The sequence below is a fragment of the Antedon bifida genome, chromosome 3, assembly GCF_963402885.1.
Source record: "Antedon bifida chromosome 3, ecAntBifi1.1, whole genome shotgun sequence".
Taxonomy (NCBI): domain Eukaryota; kingdom Metazoa; phylum Echinodermata; class Crinoidea; order Comatulida; family Antedonidae; genus Antedon; species Antedon bifida.
This window is the reverse complement of record NC_136228.1, coordinates 19023851-19047492: the sequence shown is the minus strand read 5'-3', so window position 1 is coordinate 19047492 and position 23642 is coordinate 19023851. Positions and strand designations below refer to the sequence as shown.

Below are 23642 nucleotides of genomic sequence, written 5' to 3'. Positions count from 1 at the left end.
TTATTGAATATGCTTGACATTCGTAAAACTAAACTACTCTGTTTCACAGTGTTTTAGATGATTAATAACATTTTAAAGTATAGTGTTTATTGTTTTGTAGGGCCCTTTGGGGAGGCGGAATTCATTGAGGGAGGTGCTTATTCGAGGGATATATGTTAATTTTTTTAGTTTTAATAATATGGTAACATTTATAATCAAATGAAATCCTATATAGATTTGAAAAGTAGTAAAAAAGAATAACAAATGCTTGGTAAATTGTAGATAACAGTGCGATGAATTCTACTACAAATAGTATAATGATTATTATTCAAAGTGATGTTTTATTGGAGAGGCGTTTATTCAAATAAATACTATCCTAATAATTATTAATACATTATTTAATTTAAACATCTTTTGAAACTAACTGCCGTGACAGAGTGGGCCCAAGAAAGAAGACATTACGGCTTGCAACATGGGTAGACATCTCGGTCCTAACGGGACAAAAATAGCCTACAGTTATTCCTGTCAGCTAATACTCAATCAACTATCGGGATTTCACTCGATTTTAAACAAAATGTCTTATCATCAAATCTCCCTATGTAATTTTATAATACTATTTCCCACAATATATTCCGATTCTTTATGGCGTATATTTAATTTGATCTTTATTAATTTGCAGTATAATTTTTATTTTTTAACTACTCTACCTTCACACACGCTCTGTCCGTTCCTAAAATAAACAAAAAAACTGAAATGGCTATGCAATTTAAGTTCCAGTCCTACTATCGGTTTTTTTCTTCCTTCTTCCAAAGGGACACTGTATTGATTGATGGAAAGTGCCTGTTTCCAGTCACCTTTAGGATCAAATCTATTATTTTAACTGCTCCCTTGTGTATAAAAAAAAAAAAATAGTTGAAACCAGGTTGTTGCAAGATGAACCCGGAAATTATTTTGACCCGGGAAGAATTGAAATTGAGTTGAAAATTTACTGTTGAAATCATAAATTGTGTTAAAAAACTCATTATAATATCTTCCTAAGATAGAAATATGGAAAAATAGCGTCGATGTGAAAATTAATGTTATCAAATCTACGTTTTGCGGTACATCTGAGATAGATAAGGTAGGTATCCAAGGCGGAGATTTGTACCGAAGTTTTTGCATTGTGCTCGCCTATGTCAGAATTAACCATAATTTATATATAGATACATATGTATATAATACATTGTTATAATTGGTCAATTTTGAACTTTGACCCCTTATCTCTTCCTATTCGCTTCCTATCCTGATTTGATTAAATACAGTATCAATTATAATTATATTAATCAAAATTATAATGAAATAACATAACTTTACTAATCAAATAATTTGATTACTTGTAAAACCATCAATATCATAGTTTGGACAACTTTGCATTTATTTGTTAACTAATACGTGTATTAAAATGTTGACCTTTGACCTTAGGTCAACTGATGAAATTGAACTTATGTCAACTGATGAAATGATGTATTCGCTCTTTTACATTGCGTATGATTGATTAACAGGATGAGAAAACATCCAATTTTTATTAAATATAAGTTTTTATTTGGTTTTATAGGTACGTTCTATGATTGGTCAATATTGACATTTGACCCTTAATTACAAAGGATTTTTTTTTCATAAGGTGATTGAATAGACACTTATAATCATAAAAATGTAATAAAAGACCAAATTGTGCTTCAATAAATTTGTTATAATACATATACATAATACATTGTTGTAATTGGTCAATTTTGAACTTTGACCCTTATATCTCGAAAACGCTTCCTATCCTGATCGATTACCTTCCATATTCGTAATCTACGGAAAATTCTGGTCTAGAAAAGTTGGATGGCAATTTGTGCCCTTTCGGGTGGTGATTCCCCCCTCCTGCCACCGAACTATATTTCATCGCAACAATACTGGTGACAATATGAACAATAGCAAAATATCTACTGGATTCATGTAATTGTATAGATGGGGAACTAGCTCAGATGGTAGAGCGCTCGCTTAGCATGTGAGAGGTACCGGGATCAATGCCAGGGTTTTCCAATAATGTTGGTTAAAGTTTATTTCCGGTATTGTTACATTTTTTCCTTAGATTTTAAACTAATGTATATATTTTATCGCAACAATACTGGTGACAATATGAACAGTAATAAAATAGCTACTGGTTTCTTGTAATTCTACATACGGGAACTAGCTCAGATGGTAGAGCGCTCGCTTTACATGTGAGAGGTACCGGGATCAATGCCCGAGTTCTCCAATAATGTTGGTTAAAGTTTGTTGCCGGTACTGTCACATTTTTTTGCTGATTTTAACTAATGTATATATTTCATCACAACAATACTGGTGACAATATGAACAGTAACAAAATAGCTACTGGATTCGTGTAATTGTATAGATGGGGAACTAGCTCAGATGGTAGAGCGCTCGCTTCGCATGTGAGAGGTACCGGGATCAATGCCCGGGTTCTCCAATAATTTTGGTCAAAGTTTAATACCGGTACTGTTACATTTTTTTGCTGAGATTTTTAGCTAATGTTTATATTTCATCACAACAATACTGGTGACAATACGAACAGTAACAAAATATCTACTGGATTCGTGTAATTGTATAGATGGGGAACTAGCTCAGATGGTAGAGCGCTCGCTTTGCATGTGAGAGGTACCGGGATCAATGCCCGGGTTCTCCAATAATTTTGGTCAAAGTTTATTTCCGGTACTGTTACATTTTTTTGCTGAGATTTTAAACTACTGTATATATTTTATCGAAACAATACTGGTGAAAATACGAAGAGTAACAAAATATCTACTGGTTTCGTGCAATTGTATATATGGGGAACTAGCTCAGATGGTAGAGCGCTCGCTTCGCATGTGAGATGTACCGGGATCAATGCGTGGTTTCTCCAATAAATTTGGTCAAAGTTTATTACCGGTACTGTTACATTTTTTTGCTTAGATTTTTAACTAATGTATATATTTTATCGCAACAATACTGGTGACAATACGAACAGTAATAAAATAGCTACTGGATTCATGTAATTGTATAGATGGGGAACTAGCTCAGATGGTAGAGCGCTCGCTTTGCATGTGAGAGGTACCGGGATCAATGCCCGGGTTCTCCAATAATTTTGGTCAAAGTTTAATACCGGTACTGTTACATTTTTTTGCTGAGATTTTTAGCTAATGTTTATATTTCATCACAACAATACTGGTGACAATACGAACAGTAACAAAATATCTACTGGATTCGTGTAATTGTATAGATGGGGAACTAGCTCAGATGGTAGAACGCTCGCTTTGCATGTGAGAGGTACCGGGATCAATGCCCGGGTTCTCCAATAATTTTGGTCAAAGTTTATTTCCGGTACTGTTACATTTTTTTGCTGAGATTTTAAACTACTGTATATATTTTATCGAAACAATACTGGTGAAAATACGAAGAGTAACAAAATATCTACTGGTTTCGTGCAATTGTATATATGGGGAACTAGCTCAGATGGTAGAGCGCTCGCTTCGCATGTGAGATGTACCGGGATCAATGCGTGGTTTCTCCAATAAATTTGGTCAAAGTTTATTACCGGTACTGTTACATTTTTTTGCTTAGATTTTTAACTAATGTATATATTTTATCGCAACAATACTGGTGACAATACGAACAGTAATAAAATAGCTACTGGATTCATGTAATTGTATAGATGGGGAACTAGCTCAGATGGTAGAGCGCTCGCTTTGCATGTGAGAGGTACCGGGATCAATGCCCGGGTTCTCCAATAATGTTGGTTAAAGTTTATTTCCGGTACTGTTACATTTTTTCCTTAGATTTTAAACTAATGTATATATTTTATCGCAACAATACTGGTGACAATATGAACAGTAATAAAATAGCTACTGGTTTCGTGCAATTGTATAGATGGGGAACTAGCTCAGATGTTTTTTGCTGAGATTTTTAACTAATGTATATATTTTATCGCAACAATACTGGTGACAATACGAACAGTAATAAAATAGCTACTGGATTCATGTAATTGTATAGATGGGTAACTAGCTCAGATGGTAGAGCGCTCGCTTTGCATGTGAGAGGTACCGGGATCAATGCCCGGGTTCTCCAATAATGTTGGTTAAAGTTTGTTGCCGGTACTGTCACATTATTTTGCTGATTTTAAACTAATGTATATATTTTGTCGCAACAATACTGGTGACAATACGAACAGTAACAAAATATCTACTGGATTCGTGTAATTATATGTATGGGGAACTAGCTCAGATGGTAGAGCGCTCGCTTTGCATGTGAGAGGTACCGGGATCAATGCCCGGGTTCTCCAATAATGTTGGTTAAAGTTTATTACCGGTACTGTTACATTTTTTGCTGAGATTTTAAACTAATGTATATATATTTTATCGCAACAATACTGGTGACAATATGAAGAGCAATAAAATAGCTACTGGTTTTGTGCAAATGTATATATGGGGAACTAGCTCAGATGGTAGAGCGCTCGCTTAGCATGTGAGAGGTACCGGGATCAATGCCCGGGTTCTCCAAAAATGTTGGTTAAAGTTTAATGCCGGTACTATTACATTTTTTGCTGAGATTTTAAACTAATGTATATATATTTTATCGCAACAATACTGGTGACAATATGAACAGTAATAAAATAGCTACTGGTTTCGTGCAATTGTATAGATGGGGAACTAGCTCAGATGGTAGAGCGCTCGCTTTGCATGTGAGAGGTACCGGGATCAATGCCCGGGTTCTCCAATAACTTTTGGGCAACGTTTATTTCAGGTACTGTTACATTTTTGCTGAGATTTTAAACTACTGTATATATTTTATCCCAACAGTACTGGTGATAATATGAACAGTAATAAAATATCTACAGGTTTCGTGCAATTGTATATATGGGGAACTAGCTCAGATGGTAGAGCGCTCGCTTTGCATGTGAGAGGTACCGGGATCAATGCCCGGGTTCTCCAATAATGTTGGCTAAAGTTTAATACCGGTACTGTTACATTTTTTGCTGAGATTTTAGACTACTATATATATTTTATCACATCAATACTGGTGACAATACGAACAGTAACAAAATATCTACTGGATTAGTGTAATTGTATAGATGGGGAACTAGCTCAGATGGTAGAGCGCTCGCTTTGCATGTGATAGGTACCGGGATCAATGCCCGGGTTCTCCAATAATTTTGGTCAAAGTTTATTTCCGGTACTGTTACATTTTTTTGCTGAGATTTTAAACTACTGTATATATTTTATCGAAACAATACTGGTGAAAATACGAAGAGTAACAAAATATCTACTGGTTTCGTGCAATTGTATATATGGGGAACTAGCTCAGATGGTAGAGCGCTCGCTTTGCATGTGAGAGGTATCGGGATCAATGCCCGGGTTCTCCAAAAATGTTGGTTAAAGTTTGTTTTGCTGATTTTAACTAATGTATATATTTCATCACAACAACACTGGTGACAATATGAACAGTAACAAAATAGCTACTGGATTCGTGTAATTGTATAGATGGGGAACTAGCTCAGATGGTAGAGCGCTCGCTTCGCATGTGAGAGGTACCGGGATCAATGCCCGGGTTCTCCAATAATTTTGGTCAAAGTTTAATACCGGTACTGTCACATTTTTTTGCTGAGATTTTTAGCTAATGTATATATTTCATCACAACAATACTGGTGACAATATGAACAGCAGCAAAATAGCTACTGGTTTCGTGCGATTGTATATATGGGGAACTAGCTCAGATGGTAGAGCGCACGCTTTGCATGTGAGAGGTACCGGGATCAATGCCCGGGTTCTCCAATAATTTTGGTCAAAGTTTAATACCGGTACTGTTACATTTTTTTGCTGAGATTTTTAGGTAATGTATATATTTCATCACAACAATACTGGTGACAATACGAACAGTAACAAAATATCTACTGGATTCGTGTAATTGTATATATGGGGAACTAGCTCAGATAGTAGAGCGCTCGCTTAGCATGTGAGAGGTACCGGGATCAATGCCGGGTTCTCCAATAATGTTAGTTAATGTTAAATACCGGTACTGTTACATTTTTTGCTGAGATTTTAGACTACTATATATATTTTATCACAACAATACTGGTGACAATACGAAGAGTAACGCTTTCGAGAGAGCGCATAGATTGCACAGCAAAAGTAACCCACGACCCATCATAGCAAAACTTACTAGCTACAAACAAAAAGATGAAATAATGTCCAAAAATAGAGCACTCAAAAGGAAAATGGCTGGAAATAAATCAAAAATTGACATGGGTGAAGATTATACTCTCAGAGTCCGTATAATTAGAAAAGGCCTACAATCAAATATACAACAAGCAATCAAAAACAACGATCGTTTTCGGCTCAGATATGATAAGCTGTTTATAGGCGACGAAGTATATACATTCAACGTAGAAGACGACAGAATCATAAACCTCACAAAATAGGGTTTTGGCCATGGTCCTAATGAAGAACAATCTGAACCATCTTTGAAAGTCACTAAACACATTGATTGTATTTCTTGGAATATTAACGGTATTAGAAACAAATTTGCTGATTCTGACTTTATTGAGTATGTTAACAAATTTGACATAATTTGTTTTAGTGAAACATGGGATAAATATCGGAACGATTACAATAATAAAGGTTTCACTTGCATATCAAAATTACCAGATAAAACAAGTCGTCATGGAAGAAATAGTGGAGGCGTAATGGTATATTATAAATTAAATCTCGTCGTTGAAGAACTGTCAAGTGCATCGAATAATATATTTGGTTAAAGATTACTCTAACCCCAACCGACACTCTTGTAATCGCTTTTTTGTATAGACCACCAAGTACATCCAGTTACGCGACAACTGACTTTTTTGACATTTTATCTAACGAATATTTGCATTACAGCTCCCAAATATCTGACATAGTATATGTACTTGGCGACTTTAATGGTAGAACTGGTTCGGAGGACGATTACATATCCGCTGATGAAAACGACACATGGAACAATAATCTATATGTGGAAGACAACATCCGGATTGAAAGTAGAACGAATTCTGATTGTATACTAAATAGCTACGGTAAAGATATATTAGAATTTTGCAAAGAAACTGGTATGCGAATCACAAATGGTAGAATTGATAAAGAATCATCCAGTGGTTTTACATTTATCAGTTCTCAAGGTAAAAGTGTATGTGATTACCTTCTTACTAACTCAAACAACTTTAAACTAATATCTTATTTAAGAATTGATGACCGTGTTGAATCGGATCATATGCCAATTGCCTTTAGTATTCAATTCAAAGACAAAGAACACACTAGGCCTAAATTGATTGTCAATGAAGATGACACGTTTACACAGAGTACGTTCAAATGGTCCAACATTTACATTAATGCATCCAAAGTCAGATGGGAACATGATGTCATTGAAACTATTGATAATGATTTTATGAATGCTATCTCTCAAAATAAAATTGATGAGGCAGTTTCACATTTATGTAAAATTTTTGAATACGTATGTAAAGGAATTAAGTATACACACACAAGTAAATCTTCAACTTCTACAAAACGAAACGAATGGTTTGATAAAGATTGTAAGGACCTTAAAATGCAGGTTAAACAATCATTAAAGAGATTTAGAATTATGCGCATTCAACCTTTTTTATATAATTATATTCAGACAAAAAAGCAATATAAATCGCTATTAAAATGCAAACAAATTAACTTTCATAAAAAAATACGCAAACAAATTATCGATGCACTCAATACAAAGGATAGCAAAACGTTTTGGATGAAGTTGAAGACAAAACAGAAATTATCTTGAACTTTCTATTAATCAATGTTATATTCATTTTAAGAACCTATTTAAAAACGATGAGTCTATTGTTAGCGTTGAATTGCCAAAAATCACAGAATGCCAACAGAATGAGGACAATGATAATTTAAACCACGACATAACGTTGGATGAAATAAATAGAGCATTTAATTCTCAAAATAGTGGAAAAGCTCCCGGCATTGATGGAATGAATTTTGAATTCTTGCTAAACGCCCCCAACATTATTTTTGATATTTAAAAAAATTTTTTTAACGCTATATTTTTAGTTGGAAAATTTCCCAAACAATGGGCAACAAGCTTAATTGTTCCAATTTTTAAAAATGGAGATAAAAACAAACCTGAAATTTATAGAGGTATTTCTTTAATTCCAATCCTAGGAAAAATATTTTTACATATTCTTAATTCTAGGTTAACACAATTTACAAATAGTAAAAAGTTAATCCATGAGGAACAAGCAGGCTTTCGTAAGGGATATAGAACGACAGATAATATATTCATTTTAGATACCGTCATCTCTAAATACTTAGATAAAAAGCGGGGTAGGATTTTTGTTTGTTTTGTTGATCTTAAATGTGCCTTTGACTCTATAAATCATACACTTTTACTACATAAGCTGAAATATATCGGTGTTTCAGGCAGAATGTTAAACATAATAAATTCCTTATACCAAAACTTATCTGCTCATGTTAAAATTGGCAACAAACTAAGTCCATCTTTTAATTGTTCGATTGGAGTACAACAAGGTTCTCCGTTGTCGTCTTTACTCTTTAATATTTACATTAATGATTTGAGTGGTATACTTAATCAGGTAAACGATTTCATTCAAATTGGAGATTGTCATATGAATCATCTTCTTTATGCAGATGACTTAGTGCTTGTTAGTGATACGGTGAAAGGTCTCCAAAAATTAATAAATAAACTTGAACTTTATTGTGATACTTGGAAACTTACTGTAAACACTACAAAATACAAAATTATGGTTTTTAAAAATGGCCGCAATTTAAGGAACATTGAAAATGGAAGTATAGAAATATTCAATTAAAAATTGTTAATTCGTATAATTATCTTGGTGTTATTTTTAGTTCAAATGGTGCATGGAACAACTCAATGCAACATAATCAACAAAAAGCAAATCAAAGTTTATTCTGCTTAAAATCATTTATTTATCGTAACTTATCTTTTCTTCCAATTAATACATGGAACCATATTTTTGATGTGAAAATACTTCCTATTTTAACGTATGGAAGCGAAATCTGGGGAATGTCAGATAGCACAAACATTATTGAAAAAACACATACTAAATTTTGTAGATATTTATTGCAAGTTGGGAAAAATGCACCAAATGCCGCTGTTACTTCTGAGTTAGGTAGATTACCACTTTCTTTGGATTGTTTAGTTACAGTTATAAGATTTTGGTTACATATTATTCCTTTAGATCATGACAGATTCATTTTTAAGTGTTATGAGTTTCAACTTAGAAAAGTTAACCGTAATGAGAATTGTTGGGCACAACAGGTCAAACACTTCTACTGGTTTTGGTATATATGGTTACAACAATATGTTAATAGTAAAGGTTTATTTTTGAGAGAATTTAAGTTGCGCTTATGTGATATTGAAAAACAAAAATGCATTCAAAAATTTAGTTTACATAATAAGTTAAGGCTCTTTTCTCTTTATAAAAAAGAAATATGTTTAAGTTATCACTTGACCAACATCATTAATTTTAAACAAAAAAGATTATTAACTAAGTTACGTTTAGGGATATTAGAGCTAGAAATTGAAAAGGGCAGATGGGAGGGTGTAGAAAGGTATAAGAGAACGTGTAAATTATGTAAAAAGAACATTATTGAGGATGAATATCATTTTATTTTGCAATACACATTTTACAATGATTTAAGAAAAAGATTTATTCCAAGATTTATTCGTGTTTTTCCTTCTATTTAAGCTTGGTTCCCACTAGAACGTAACGCAAGGACGTAAACGCAACGCAAGCGTTTTAACCAATGACAAGTTATAGACAGTTAGCAATCACAAGCGAATAAGCCATCGCTTGTGATTGGTCAATTCACTTGCGTTGCGTTACGTCCTTGCGTTGCGTCGCTAGTGGGAACCACGCTTAATAAGCTATGTTTATTACTTTCCAACACAAAGTTTACTTATAATTTAGGAAAATACGTCTACTTTGCTTTTGAAAGAAGAAACCATTATCTTAAGTTATAGTTATTTTTTATTTGTTTGTATTAGGGCCAAAGGCCAATATACATTGAACTAATAAATTCCCTGAAAAAGCAAAGAAGAACAAAATATCTTTTTTTTTTCTCTCTTTTGCGGCGCAAACACCACTTTTATTCACATTCATATTATCTCATATTACATAAAATCGTATTATTCAACTTGTAAATGTCGTTACAGTTCATAAGTAACATTTTTACATATATGAATTCTGTATTACTCATTTTTTCATTAATTTTCTTATATTTTGCTATACACAGGATCATCATTATCTCGGATACATAATACAATATATTTATATACATGATAAAAAGAAATAAAAAAACAATAATAGCTCAGTATCACCAGTAACCCGTATCACAGTAATTCCTTTTCTGTTAATCGTATCAAATTAGAAATTATATTATCATAATAGTATTTCTTAAAGCTACCCATTTTTCTATACTTGTTTCTTTATTGTTATATGTTTCACATTCAATGTTATATAACATATTGCTTTTAAATGAATTCCATAACGATTTATTTTATTTAGTGCTGATAATATTTTTATTCTATAAATAGTAAATGCTGCAAAAGTGTAAATATAATCTATTAGCTTATCTCCCGTTCCTAGTATTAATTGTTTAAATGATATATTATTATGGTTTAAACTTACAAAGATACTAAGCATTTCCCTCCAAAATTTCTGAATAAATCTACAACTAAAAAACAAATGGTTTTCATTTTCAATTTCTCCACATTTGTCACACGTTTGTGTTTCCTTAACTTTCCACTGATACAGCCGTTTGTTGGTAGGCAGTATTCTATGTAACATCTTATAATTGAATTTTGCTAGTTTCTTATCTTTCATTTTACATACTTTCCGTAACCAAGATGTTTTCCAATCTATTTTGTTATTAAAGTACTCTTCCCATTTTAATTGTGACATTGGAATAATGAAATATTCTTTCACAAACCATGAGTATATTAGTTTGGTAGTATTAATCTCATACTTGGTCCCAACTAACTCATCATTATCATCACAATTGAAAATATCTACCTCCTTAATAATACGTTTCCATTGAATTGGTATTGCCTTAATAATGCACAAATACTCATTTAACCAGTTTGTTTTACATTGTAGTTTCACCAGTATTTCGTTTGATGTTAAAAAAGTGTTCTTATTAACAATGTCTTTAATACTGATAATGCCACTGTCAATCCAATGCTTGTAGAAAAGCGATTTTTTTTTTAGTTTAACGTAGTGGTTTCCCCACAGTTGCTCATTCATTATATCGTTATAAGTTTCAGGTTTTTTTTTTAGAGATTCTGTTATAATTTATGTTGGCTTTTATCATATTTTTGTAAAACAGTGGAATTTTATCAGAATTAACATCAATAATGTTATAACATGACATATTAAGTAAAACATTAACATCACATATTTTTGTAATATAATACATTGGAATATTTTTCCATTTAGCACCATCATCATTCATAATTCTTTTTAACCAGCCACACATGAGTGCGTTAACATGAAAAGTAAAATCAGGCATTTTAATGCCTCCCATCTCATCATCACCAATTAGAGTTTTTCTTTTTATCTTTTCCCTTTTATTGTTCCAAATAAAATTATATATTAGATTTGTAACTTGTGTATATACATATTTTGGAACATCAGTGATATTTGCAGCATATGTTAATTTAGATAGTGCAAGACTTTTCAGAATTATTATTCTACCAAAAATTGAGAGATTTCTAGCATTCCATTGTTTTAAAGTCTTTTCTAGCTCTATTAATTTAACATCCCAGTTTTTTTCTGGTACATTCTTCTGTATTATACCCTACATATATGCCTAAAATGATCGGGTGTTTTACCCAATTTAATTCTAAAGGTCTATCTATTCTGTTCTTCCATTTACCAATCCAAAAAGCATTGTTTTTTTTTTATTTAGTGTCATTCCAGATACTTCACAAAAACGTTCAATTACACTGACTGCTGACTTAATACTTTTGTCATTACCAACATACAAAACAGTATCATCGGCTAATTGGCTTATTCTAGCTTCTATGTTATTTTCATTACTTGGAAGTTTAATACCCTTATAGTCATCTTTGTTTCTTATTCTAGATGCCATTACTTCAACCACTAAAATAAATAGCAGAGCAGATAGAGGACAACCTTGTCTAATACCTCTTTCCATTTTAAAATTGTTTGAAACCCAACCATTGTTAACTGTGACACATTCAACGTTATTATATAATACTTTTACCCAGTTACAAAAGAACATTCCAAAGTTAAACTTTTCTAGAACATTGAACATAAAATCTCTACTAATAGAATCAAAAGCCTTCTTAAAATCTAAGGTAATTATTGCCCCTTCGATATCATTACACTCTGTATAATAAAGCAGGTCTTCTATTAACCGAATGTTTTCACCAGCGAAACGGCCTTTTATATAGCCTTTTTGGTCTGAACTTACTATTGATTTAATAAATATTTTAAGTCTGTTACTTATACATGTGCAAGAATTTTGTAATCGGTGTTTAAGAGGGTAATGGGACGCCAATTATTCAAATTTTCTCTTTCTCCATCCTTGAGCAAAAGGGTGATTACACCTCGTTTTTGCGAAAAGGATAATTCTTGAGAATTATAACTTTCATTTAACGCATCGCAAATTAAATGTTTAATATTATTCCAAAAGAACATATAAGATTCAACACTTAGACCATCCGATCCTGGTGTTTTATTTTTTTCCATCATTGAAATGGCCTTTTTACATTCATCAATAATGACGTAACCTTCACAATTTTCTTTTTCTATTTCTGAAAGCTTGTTTATAATAGAATTACAAAGGTATTTCTTAATTTTTCCAGGGTTTATAACATTTTTTGCGTATAAACCTTCGAAATGTTGTATTTGTTCTTTTAAAATATCAATTGGGCTCGTTGCTAAGCTCCCATCTTTAGTAATTAAACTTTTTATGTGTTTCTTTTTACTTTTGGATACAAGAAAGTATTTTGTATTCCGCTCGCCTTCCTCGATCCATTTTACTCTGGACCGAATTTGCGCGCCTTTTGCTTCTACATTATAAATGTTTTCAAGCTCTATTTTTTTGTTTTCAATTTTATTTTCAATGGTTATATCACAATTTTGAGTATTCATAATTGTTTCATTTAAGTTTTTTATTTGTTTTTGTAATTTTTCTTTCTTTTTATTTTGGTTTTTGAAAAGAGATCTTCTGATATTAACCAGTAATCCAGCCTACGGAAAATGTTGTTAAATTTCTTACGCCAAGTAAATTGTCGCTTATTCATGTTTTTGGATCTCCAACTATCATTTAAATTTAAATTTTTCATTAGGTTTTTAATCGTAAAAACAGATTTATCAGACGTATTTGCGCTACCCTTTTGGTCAATGTCACTATTCATGATGCAATTCAGATCTCCACCTAGAATGATAGAATTACCCTTCCCTCCATCAAAGTCATTGTAACAAAATATCTACTGGATTCGTGTAATTGTATAGATGGGGAACTAGCTCAGATGGTAGAGCGCTCGCTTTGCATGTGAAAGGTACCGGGATCAATGCCCGGGTTCTCCAATAATGTTGGTTAAAGTTTATTTCCGGTACTTTTACATTTTTTCCTGAGATTTTAAACTAATGTATATATTTTATCGCAACAATACTGGTGACAATATGAACAGTAATAAAATAGCTACTGGTTTCGTGCAATTATATATATGGGGAACTAGCTCAGATGGTAGAGCGCTCGCTTAGCATGTGAGAGGTACCGGGATCAATGCCCGGGTTCTCCAATAACTTTGGTTAAAGTTTATTTCCGGTACTGTTACATTTTTTGCTGAGATTTTTAACTACTGTATATATTTTATCCCAACAGTACTGGTGACAATATGAACAGTAATAAAATAGCTACTGGTTTCGTGCAATTGTATATATGGGGAACTAGCTCAGATGGTAGAGCGCTCGCTTAGCATGTGAGAGGTACCGGGATCAATGCTAGGGTTATCCAATAATGTTGGTTAAAGTTTATTTCCGGTACTGCTACATTTTTTGCTGATTTTAACTAATGTATATATTTAATCTCAACAATACTGGTGACAATATGAACAGTAATAAAATAGCTAAGGGTTTCGTGCAATTGTATATATGGGGAACTAGCTCAGATGGTAGAGCGCTCGCTTTGCATGTGAGAGGTACCGGGATCAATGCCCGGGTTCTCCAATAATGTTGGTTAAAGTTTATTTCCGGTAGTGTTACATTTTTCCTGAGATTTTAAACTAATGTATATATTTTATCGCAACAATATTGGTGCCAATATGAACAGTAACAAAATAGCTACTGGTTTCGTGCAATTGTATATATGGGGAACTAGCTCAGATGGTAGAGCGCTCGCTTTGCATGTGAGAGGTACCGGGATCAATGCCCGGGTTCTCCAATAATGTTGGTTAAAGTTTGTTACCGGTACTATCACATTTTTTTGCTTATTTTAACTAATGTATATATTTTATCGCAACAATACTGGTGACAATATGAACAGTAATAAAATAGCTACTGGTTTCGTGCAATTGTATAGATGGGGAACTAGCTCAGATGGTAGAGCGCTCGCTTTGCATGTGAGAGGTGCCGGGATCAATGCCCGGGTTCTCCAATAATTTTGGTTAAAGTTTATTTCCGGTACTGCTACATTTTTTGCTTATTTTAACTAATGTATATATTTTATCGCAACAATACTGGTGACAATATGAACAGTTAAAAATAGCTACTGGTTTCGTGCAATTGTATATATGGGGAACTAGCTCAGATGGTAGAGCGCTCGCTTTGCATGTGCGAGGTACCGGGATAAATGACCGGGTTCTCCAATAATTTTGGTCAAAGTTTATTACCGGTACTGTCACATTTTTTTGCTGATTTTAACTAATGTATATATTTTATCGCAACAATACTGGTGACAATATGAACAGTAACAAAATAGCTACTGGATTCATGTAATTGTATAGATAGGGAACTAGCTCAGATGGTAGAGCGCTCGCTTTGCATGTGAGAGGTACCGGGATCAATGCCCGGGTTCTCCAATAATGTTGGTTAAAGTTTATTTCCGGTACTGTTACATTTTTCCTGAGATTTTAAACTAATGTATATATTTTATCGCAACAATACTGGTGGCAATATGAACAGTAACAAAATAGCTACTGGTTTCGTGCAATTGTATAGATGGGGAACTAGCTCAGATGGTAGAGCGCTCGTTTTGCATGTGAGAGGTACCGGTATCAATGCCCGGGTTCTCCAATAATTTTGGTTAAAGTTTATTTCCGGTACTGTTACATTTTTTCCTGATATTTTAAACTAATGTATATATTTTATCGCAACAATACTGGTGACAATATGAACAGTAACAAAATAGCTACTGGTTTCGAGATATTGTATATATGGGGAACTAGCTCAGATGGTAGAGCGCTCGCTTAGCATGTGAGAGGTACCGGGATCAATGCCCGGGTTCTCCAATAATGTTGGTTAAAGTTTGTTACCGGTACTGTCACATTTTTTTGCTTATTTTAACTAATGTATATATTTTATTGCAACAATACTGGTGACAATATGAACAGTAATAAAATACCTACTGGATTCGTGCAATTGTATATATGGGGAACTAGCTCAGATGGTAGAGCGCTCGCTTAGCATGTGAGAGGTACCGGGATCAATGCCCGGGTTCTCCAATAATTTTGGTCAAAGTTTATTACCGGTACTGTCACATTTTTTGCTGATTTTAACTAATGTATATATTTTATCGCAACAATACTGGTGACAATATGAACAGTAATAAAATAGCTACTGGTTTCGTGCAATTGTATATATGGGGAACTAGCTCAGATGGTAGAGCGCTCGCTTTGCATGTGAGAGGTACCGGGATCAATGCCCGGGTTCTCCAATAATTTTGGGCAAAGTTTATTTCTGGTACTGTTACATTTTTTGCTGAGATTTTTAACTAATGTATATATTTTATCGCAACAATATGGTGACAATATGAACAGTAATAAAATAGCTACTGGATTCGTGCAATTGTATATATGGGGAACTAGCTCAGATGGTAGAGCGCTCGCTTTGCATGTGAGAGGTACCGGGATCAATGCCCGGGTTCACCAATAATGTTGGTTAAAGTTTATTGCCGGTACTGTTACATTTTTTGCTGAGATTTTAAACTAATTTATATATTTTATCGCAACAATACTGGTGACAATATGAACAGTAATAAAATAGCTACTGGTTTCGTGCAATTCTACATACGGGGAACTAGCTCAAATGGTAGAGCGCTCGGTTAGCATGTGAGAGGTACCGGGATCAATGCCCGGGTTCTCCAATAATTTTGGTCAAAGTTTATTACCGGTACTGTCACGGTAATGTTTATATTTTATCCCAACAGTACTGGTGACAATATGAACAGTAATAAAATAGCTACTGGATTCGTGCAATTGTATATATGGGGAACTAGCTCAGATGGTAGAGCGCTCGCTTCGCATGTGAGAGGTACCGGGATCAATGCCCGGGTTCTCCAATAATGTTGGTTAAAGTTTATTTCTGTTACTGTTACATTTTTCCTGAGATTTTTAACTAATGTATATATTTTATCCCAACAGTACTGGTGACAATATGAACAGTAACAAAATAGCTACTGGATTCACGTAATTGTATAGATGGGGAACTAGCTCAGATGGTAGAGCGCTCGCTTTGCATGTGAGAGGTACCGCGATCAATGCCCGGATTCTCCAATAATTTTAGGCAAAGTTTATTTCCGGTACTGTTACATTTTTTGCTGAGATTTTTAACTAATGTATATATTTTATCGCAACAATATGGTGACAATATGAACAGTAATAAAATAGCTACTGGTTTCGTGCAATTCTACATACGGGGAACTAGCTCAAATGGTAGAGCGCTCGCTTAGCATGTGAGAGGTACCGCGATCAATGCCCGGGTTCTCCAATAATTTTGGGCAAAGTTTATTTCTGGTGCTGTTACATTTTTTGCTGAGATTTTAAGCTACTGTATATATTTTATCGCAACAATACTGGTGACAATATGAACAGTAATAAAATAGCTACTGGTTTCGTGCAATTCTACATACGGGGAACTAGCTCAAATGGTAGAGCGCTCGCTTAGCATGTGAGAGGTACCGGGATCAATACCCGGGTTCTCCAATAATTTTGGTCAAAGTTTATTACCGGTACTGTCACATTTTTTTGCTGATTTTAACTAATGTATATATTTTATCCCAACAGTACTGGTGACAATATGAACAGTAATAAAATAGCTACTGGATTCGTGCAATTGTATATATGGGGAACTAGCTCAGATGGTAGAGCACTCGCTTCGCATGTGAGAGGTACCGGGATCAATGCCCGGGTTCTCCAATAATGTTGGTTAAAGTTTATTTCTGGTACTGTTACATTTTTCCTGAGATTTTTAACTAATGTATATATTTTATCCCAACAGTACTGGTGACAATATGAACAGTAACAAAATAGCTACTGGATTCATGTAATTGTATAGATGGGGAACTAGCTCAGATGGTAGAGCGCTCGCTTTGCATGTGAGAGGTACCGCGATCAATGCCCGGATTCTCCAATAATTTTAGGCAAAGTTTATTTCCGGTACTGTTACATTTTTTGCTGAGATTTTTAACTAATGTATATATTTTATCGCAACAATATGGTGACAATATGAACAGTAATAAAATAGCTAGTGGTTTCGTGCAATTCTACATACGGGGAACTAGCTCAAATGGTAGAGCGCTCGCTTAGCATGTGAGAGGTACCGGGATCAATGCCCGGGTTCTCCAATAATTTTGGGCAAAGTTTATTTCTGGTGCTGTTACATTTTTTGCTGAGATTTTAAGCTACTGTATATATTTTATCGCAACAATACTGGTGACAATATGAACAGTAATAAAATAGCTACTGGTTTCGTGCAATTCTACATACGGGGAACTAGCTCAAATGGTAGAGCGCTCGCTTAGCATGTGAGAGGTACCGGGATCAATGCCCGGGTTCTCCAATAATTTTGGGCAAAGTTTATTTCTGGTGCTGTTACATTTTTTGCTGAGATTTTAAGCTACTGTATATATTTTATCGCAACAATACTGGTGACAATATGAACAGTAATAAAATAGCTACTGGTTTCGTGCAATTCTACATACGGGGAACTAGCTCAAATGGTAGAGCGCTCGCTTAGCATGTGAGAGGTACCGGGATCAATGCCCGGGTTCTCCAATAATTTTGGTCAAAGTTTATTACCGGTACTGTCACATTTTTTTGCTGATTTTCACTAATGTATATATTTTATCCCAACAGTACTGGTGACAATATGAACAGTAATAAAATAGCTACTGGATTCGTGCAATTGTATATATGGGGAACTAGCTCAGATGGTAGAGCGCTCGCTTCGCATGTGAGAGGTACCGGGATCAATGCCCGGGTTCTCCAATAATGTTGGTTAAAGTTTATTTCTGTTACTGTTACATTTTTCCTGAGATTTTTAACTAATGTATATATTTTATCCCAACAGTACTGGTGACAATATGAACAGTAAAAAAATAGCTACTGGATTCATGTAATTGTATAGATGGGGAACTAGCTCAGATGGTAGAGCGCTCGCTTTGCATGTGAGAGGTACCGCGATCAATGCCCGGATTCTCCAATAATTTTAGGCAAAGTTTATTTCCGGTACTGTTACATTTTTTGCTGAGATTTTTAACTAATGTATATATTTTATCCCAACAGTACTGGTGACGAATACGAATACGAATACGAATAGAACTTTATTGCAATCAAACGAAAGATTGAAGTTTAACAAAAGCGTTTCACTCAGAAAAATAAAATGCAATATACAAATATAAAAGACATTCAGAAATGTAGAACATACAATCAAAAAATTAAAACAAAATTACAATAAAAAATCACTTATTATAAAAACAATAAATATAAAATTCAAAAAGTTAAAGACATAGGCCTGCAGGATAAAAATTTAAAAGTATTAAAAATGTTTACAAATTTAAAAAAAGTTAAAAACTTCAAAAATTTTCAATAATATTTACACACAAAGGTACGGAAGGTCGCGGAAACATAACACAAAATGTTTACCATTTTTGGAATAATCCGTGATTAATAATAAACGTTTTTGAACGGTTAGTTTTAACTCTAGGGATACAGAACTCACGGAGTCTTCTAAGATTATAAGCAGCAGAAGGAGCCTCCGGTAACAAATGATTCAATCTGTGACTGGGGTCTTTGATTTTAACAAAAAAATCCTTGCACAGTCGAACACGGCGGTCTTCTAAGGTAGAAAAACCAAGGAAGCTGCGGGCATCGGAATAAGTAGCATGCGGAAAAATACATTAAAAGGCCCTTCTCTGAATTTGTTCAAGTTGTTGATTCTGTTGCTTCGTAATATTTGATCCCCAAACTGGGGCCGCATATTCTAATATTGGTCTAATGATACTAGTATAAAATTGGACAAGTGCGGGGGCATCCAGGCCTGCCCTCCGCACCTGTTTGAGAAAGTACATTCTAGAATTACATTTACTAATCATTTGATCAATATGAGGTTGCCATGACAAATTATGAGAAATAATTACACCAAGAAGTTTAAATTCGTCAACACGTTCCAGATTACAATCTCCAACATGGAGTGGCTCAAAAGCAGTCTTTGACCTTTTACAACTAATTCTCATCTCTTTCGTTTTCTTAATATTAAGGTACATATTGTTATCCTTAGCCCACTGGACAGTTTCGTCAAGAGTGGTTTGGAGTACAGTTGCCCCATCGTTGCCGACGCGTTCATGGATGGAGGTGTCGTCCATGTATTTCATGCACGGCACCCCATCCAGAAGATCGTCGACAAAGATGATAAACAACATGGGCCCCAACCAGGATCCTTGTGGGATACCACCCTTAACGACTGTCCAAGGGGACAATTCATCGCCTAGTTTAACACGTTGTTTTCTATCACATAGAAAAGCATAGATCCAAGAGATTAGATGGTCTTCGACCCCTAAATTATACAACTTATCAATTAAAATATTATGGTCAATTAAATCATAAGCCTTTTTGAAATCAAGCAATAATAATCTCATTTCATCTCCTTGGTCAGTAGCATTAAAGCATTCGTTTAACAAAAGTATAAGAGCGTCAGTGGTAGACACACCCTTAGAGCAACCAAATTGATTCAACTTGATTTTATCTTTAATTTGGACCCAAATCATTTCCCCTACGATCCCTTCAATAACTTTCATGGTGGTGGAAGTCAGCGAAATAGGACGCAAGTCATTCTCAAGAACCTTAGGTGGGTTAACCTTTGGAATGGGGATTATATCGGCTGACTTCCAAAGCATGGGGAGAACCCCTTCCCTTAAACTGGAGTTAACTATTGCACTTATTGGCTTGGAAAGGACATTGGCAAAATCACGTAGTACCCACGGAGGGATTCCGTCCGGGCCTGGGGCTTTATTACATTTCACAAGTTTAAGCTTAGACTCAATTGTCTCTGGCGTGATAATTAAATGGGGTGGTACTACAGTGTTACAATCATTGGTTTTTGGTTCAAGAGGTTTGAACTCAGAAGTCAGGGACTGGAAAAAACCACTAATTGACAATATGAACAGTAATAAAATAGCTACTGGATTCGTGCAATTGTATATATGGGGAACTAGCTCAGATGGTAGAGCACTCGCTTCGCATGTGAGAGGTACCGGGATCAATGCCCGGGTTCTCCAATAATGTTGGTTAAAGTTTATTTCTGGTACTGTTACATTTTTCCTGAGATTTTTAACTAATGTATATATTTTATCCCAACAGTACTGGTGACAATATGAACAGTAACAAAATAGCTACTGGATTCATGTAATTGTATAGATGGGGAACTAGCTCAGATGGTAGAGCGCTCGCTTTGCATGTGAGAGGTACCGCGATCAATGCACGGATTCTCCAATAATTTTAGGCAAAGTTTATTTCCGGTACTGTTACATTTTTTGCTGAGATTTTTAACTAATGTATATATTTTATCGCAACAATATGGTGACAATATGAACAGTAATAAAATAGCTACTGGTTTCGTGCAATTCTACATACGGGGAACTAGCTCAAATGGTAGAGCGCTCGCTTAGCATGTGAGAGGTACCGGGATCAATGCCCGGGTTCTCCAATAATTTTGGGCAAAGTTTATTTCTGGTGCTGTTACATTTTTTGCTGAGATTTTAAGCTACTGTATATATTTTATCGCAACAATACTGGTGACAATATAAACAGTAATAAAATAGCTACTGGTTTCGTGCAATTCTACATACGGGGAACTAGCTCAAATGGTAGAGCGCTCGCTTAGCATGTGAGAGGTACCGGGATCAATGCCCGGGTTCTCCAATAATTTTGGGCAAGGTTTATTTCTGGTGCTGTTACATTTTTTGCTGAGATTTTAAGCTACTGTATATATTTTATCGCAACAATACTGGTGACAATATGAACAGTAATAAAATAGCTACTGGTTTCGTGCAATTCTACATACGGGGAACTAGCTCAAATGGTAGAGCGCTCGCTTAGCATGTGAGAGGTACCGGGATCAATGCCCGGGTTCTCCAATAATTTTGGTCAAAGTTTATTACCGGTACTGTCACATTTTTTTGCTGATTTTAACTAATGTATATATTTTATCCCAACAGTACTGGTGACAATATGAACAGTAATAAAATAGCTACTGGATTCGTGCAATTGTATATATGGGGAACTAGCTCAGATGGTAGAGCGCTCGCTTCGCATGTGAGAGGTACCGGGATCAATGCCCGGGTTCTCCAATAATGTTGGTTAAAGTTTATTTCTGTTACTGTTACATTTTTCCTGAGATTTTTAACTAATGTATATATTTTATCCCAACAGTACTGGTGACAATATGAACAGTAAAAAAATAGCTACTGGATTCATGTAATTGTATAGATGGGGAACTAGCTCAGATGGTAGAGCGCTCGCTTTGCATGTGAGAGGTACCGCGATCAATGCCCGGATTCTCCAATAATTTTAGGCAAAGTTTATTTCCGGTACTGTTACATTTTTTGCTGAGATTTTTAACTAATGTATATATTTTATCGCAACAATATGGTGACAATATGAACAGTAATAAAATAGCTACTGGTTTCGTGCAATTCTATATACGGGGAACTAGCTCAAATGGTAGAGCGCTCGCTTAGCATGTGAGAGGTACCGGGATCAATGCCCGGGTTCTCCAATAATTTTGGGCAAAGTTTATTTCTGGTGCTGTTACATTTTTTGCTGAGATTTTAAGCTACTGTATATATTTTATCGCAACAATACTGGTGACAATATGAACAGTAATAAAATAGCTACTGGTTTCGTGCAATTCTACATACGGGGAACTAGCTCAAATGGTAGAGCGCTCGCTTAGCATGTGAGAGGTACCGGGATCAATGCCCGGGTTCTCCAATAATTTTGGTCAAAGTTTATTACCGGTACTGTCACATTTTTTTGCTGATTTTAACTAATGTATATATTTTATCCCAACAGTACTGGTGACAATATGAACAGTAATAAAATAGCTACTGGATTCGTGCAATTGTATATATGGGGAACTAGCTCAGATGGTAGAGCACTCGCTTCGCATGTGAGAGGTACCGGGATCAATGCCCGGGTTCTCCAATAATGTTGGTTAAAGTTTATTTCTGGTACTGTTACATTTTTCCTGAGATTTTTAACTAATGTATATATTTTATCCCAACAGTACTGGTGACAATATGAACAGTAACAAAATAGCTACTGGATTCATGTAATTGTATAGATGGGGAACTAGCTCAGATGGTAGAGCGCTCGCTTTGCATGTGAGAGGTACCGCGATCAATGCCCGGATTCTCCAATAATTTTAGGCAAAGTTTATTTCCGGTACTGTTACATTTTTTGCTGAGATTTTTAACTAATGTATATATTTTATCGCAACAATATGGTGACAATATGAACAGTAATAAAATAGCTACTGGTTTCGTGCAATTCTACATACGGGGAACTAGCTCAAATGGTAGAGCGCTCGCTTAGCATGTGAGAGGTACCGGGATCAATGCCCGGGTTCTCCAATAATTTTGGGCAAAGTTTATTTCTGGTGCTGTTACATTTTTTGCTGAGATTTTAAGCTACTGTATATATTTTATCGCAACAATACTGGTGACAATATGAACAGTAATAAAATAGCTACTGGTTTCGTGCAATTCTACATACGGGGAACTAGCTCAAATGGTAGAGCGCTCGCTTAGCATGTGAGAGGTACCGGGATCAATGCCCGGGTTCTCCAATAATTTTGGGCAAAGTTTATTTCTGGTGCTGTTACATTTTTTGCTGAGATTTTAAGCTACTGTATATATTTTATCGCAACAATACTGGTGACAATATGAACAGTAATAAAATAGCTACTGGTTTCGAGCAATTCTACATACGGGGAACTAGCTCAAATGGTAGAGCGCTCGCTTAGCATGTGAGAGGTACCGGGATCAATGCCCGGGTTCTCCAATAATTTTGGTCAAAGT

The 23642-nt window shown here is 34.8% G+C and overlaps 1 protein-coding gene and 20 non-coding genes across 21 annotated transcripts in view; all 21 read left to right on the top strand.

Annotated features, from left to right (window-relative positions):
- Positions 1 to 23642, top strand: part of LOC144837882 (2,3-bisphosphoglycerate-independent phosphoglycerate mutase-like) — a 119245-nt gene that overhangs the window by 58721 nt on the left and 36882 nt on the right. The window lies entirely within an intron of this gene.
- On the top strand, positions 2401 to 2473 carry Trnaa-cgc (transfer RNA alanine (anticodon CGC)). The gene has a single exon. It is a non-coding gene; the product is annotated as a tRNA-Ala (tRNA).
- Trnaa-ugc (transfer RNA alanine (anticodon UGC)) lies at positions 2617 to 2689 on the top strand. Its single transcript has one exon. It is a non-coding gene; the product is annotated as a tRNA-Ala (tRNA).
- Positions 3049 to 3121, top strand: Trnaa-ugc (transfer RNA alanine (anticodon UGC)). Its single transcript has one exon. It is a non-coding gene; the product is annotated as a tRNA-Ala (tRNA).
- Positions 3697 to 3769, top strand: Trnaa-ugc (transfer RNA alanine (anticodon UGC)). The gene has a single exon. It is a non-coding gene; the product is annotated as a tRNA-Ala (tRNA).
- Positions 4249 to 4321, top strand: Trnaa-ugc (transfer RNA alanine (anticodon UGC)). The gene has a single exon. It is a non-coding gene; the product is annotated as a tRNA-Ala (tRNA).
- On the top strand, positions 4466 to 4538 carry Trnaa-agc (transfer RNA alanine (anticodon AGC)). Its single transcript has one exon. It is a non-coding gene; the product is annotated as a tRNA-Ala (tRNA).
- On the top strand, positions 4683 to 4755 carry Trnaa-ugc (transfer RNA alanine (anticodon UGC)). The gene has a single exon. It is a non-coding gene; the product is annotated as a tRNA-Ala (tRNA).
- On the top strand, positions 4898 to 4970 carry Trnaa-ugc (transfer RNA alanine (anticodon UGC)). Its single transcript has one exon. It is a non-coding gene; the product is annotated as a tRNA-Ala (tRNA).
- On the top strand, positions 5522 to 5594 carry Trnaa-cgc (transfer RNA alanine (anticodon CGC)). Its single transcript has one exon. It is a non-coding gene; the product is annotated as a tRNA-Ala (tRNA).
- Trnaa-agc (transfer RNA alanine (anticodon AGC)) lies at positions 13797 to 13869 on the top strand. The gene has a single exon. It is a non-coding gene; the product is annotated as a tRNA-Ala (tRNA).
- On the top strand, positions 14224 to 14296 carry Trnaa-ugc (transfer RNA alanine (anticodon UGC)). The gene has a single exon. It is a non-coding gene; the product is annotated as a tRNA-Ala (tRNA).
- Trnaa-ugc (transfer RNA alanine (anticodon UGC)) lies at positions 14438 to 14510 on the top strand. Its single transcript has one exon. It is a non-coding gene; the product is annotated as a tRNA-Ala (tRNA).
- Positions 14651 to 14723, top strand: Trnaa-ugc (transfer RNA alanine (anticodon UGC)). The gene has a single exon. It is a non-coding gene; the product is annotated as a tRNA-Ala (tRNA).
- Trnaa-agc (transfer RNA alanine (anticodon AGC)) lies at positions 15504 to 15576 on the top strand. Its single transcript has one exon. It is a non-coding gene; the product is annotated as a tRNA-Ala (tRNA).
- On the top strand, positions 15717 to 15789 carry Trnaa-agc (transfer RNA alanine (anticodon AGC)). The gene has a single exon. It is a non-coding gene; the product is annotated as a tRNA-Ala (tRNA).
- Positions 15929 to 16001, top strand: Trnaa-ugc (transfer RNA alanine (anticodon UGC)). Its single transcript has one exon. It is a non-coding gene; the product is annotated as a tRNA-Ala (tRNA).
- Trnaa-cgc (transfer RNA alanine (anticodon CGC)) lies at positions 16553 to 16625 on the top strand. The gene has a single exon. It is a non-coding gene; the product is annotated as a tRNA-Ala (tRNA).
- Trnaa-agc (transfer RNA alanine (anticodon AGC)) lies at positions 17196 to 17268 on the top strand. Its single transcript has one exon. It is a non-coding gene; the product is annotated as a tRNA-Ala (tRNA).
- On the top strand, positions 18480 to 18552 carry Trnaa-cgc (transfer RNA alanine (anticodon CGC)). The gene has a single exon. It is a non-coding gene; the product is annotated as a tRNA-Ala (tRNA).
- Positions 21839 to 21911, top strand: Trnaa-cgc (transfer RNA alanine (anticodon CGC)). Its single transcript has one exon. It is a non-coding gene; the product is annotated as a tRNA-Ala (tRNA).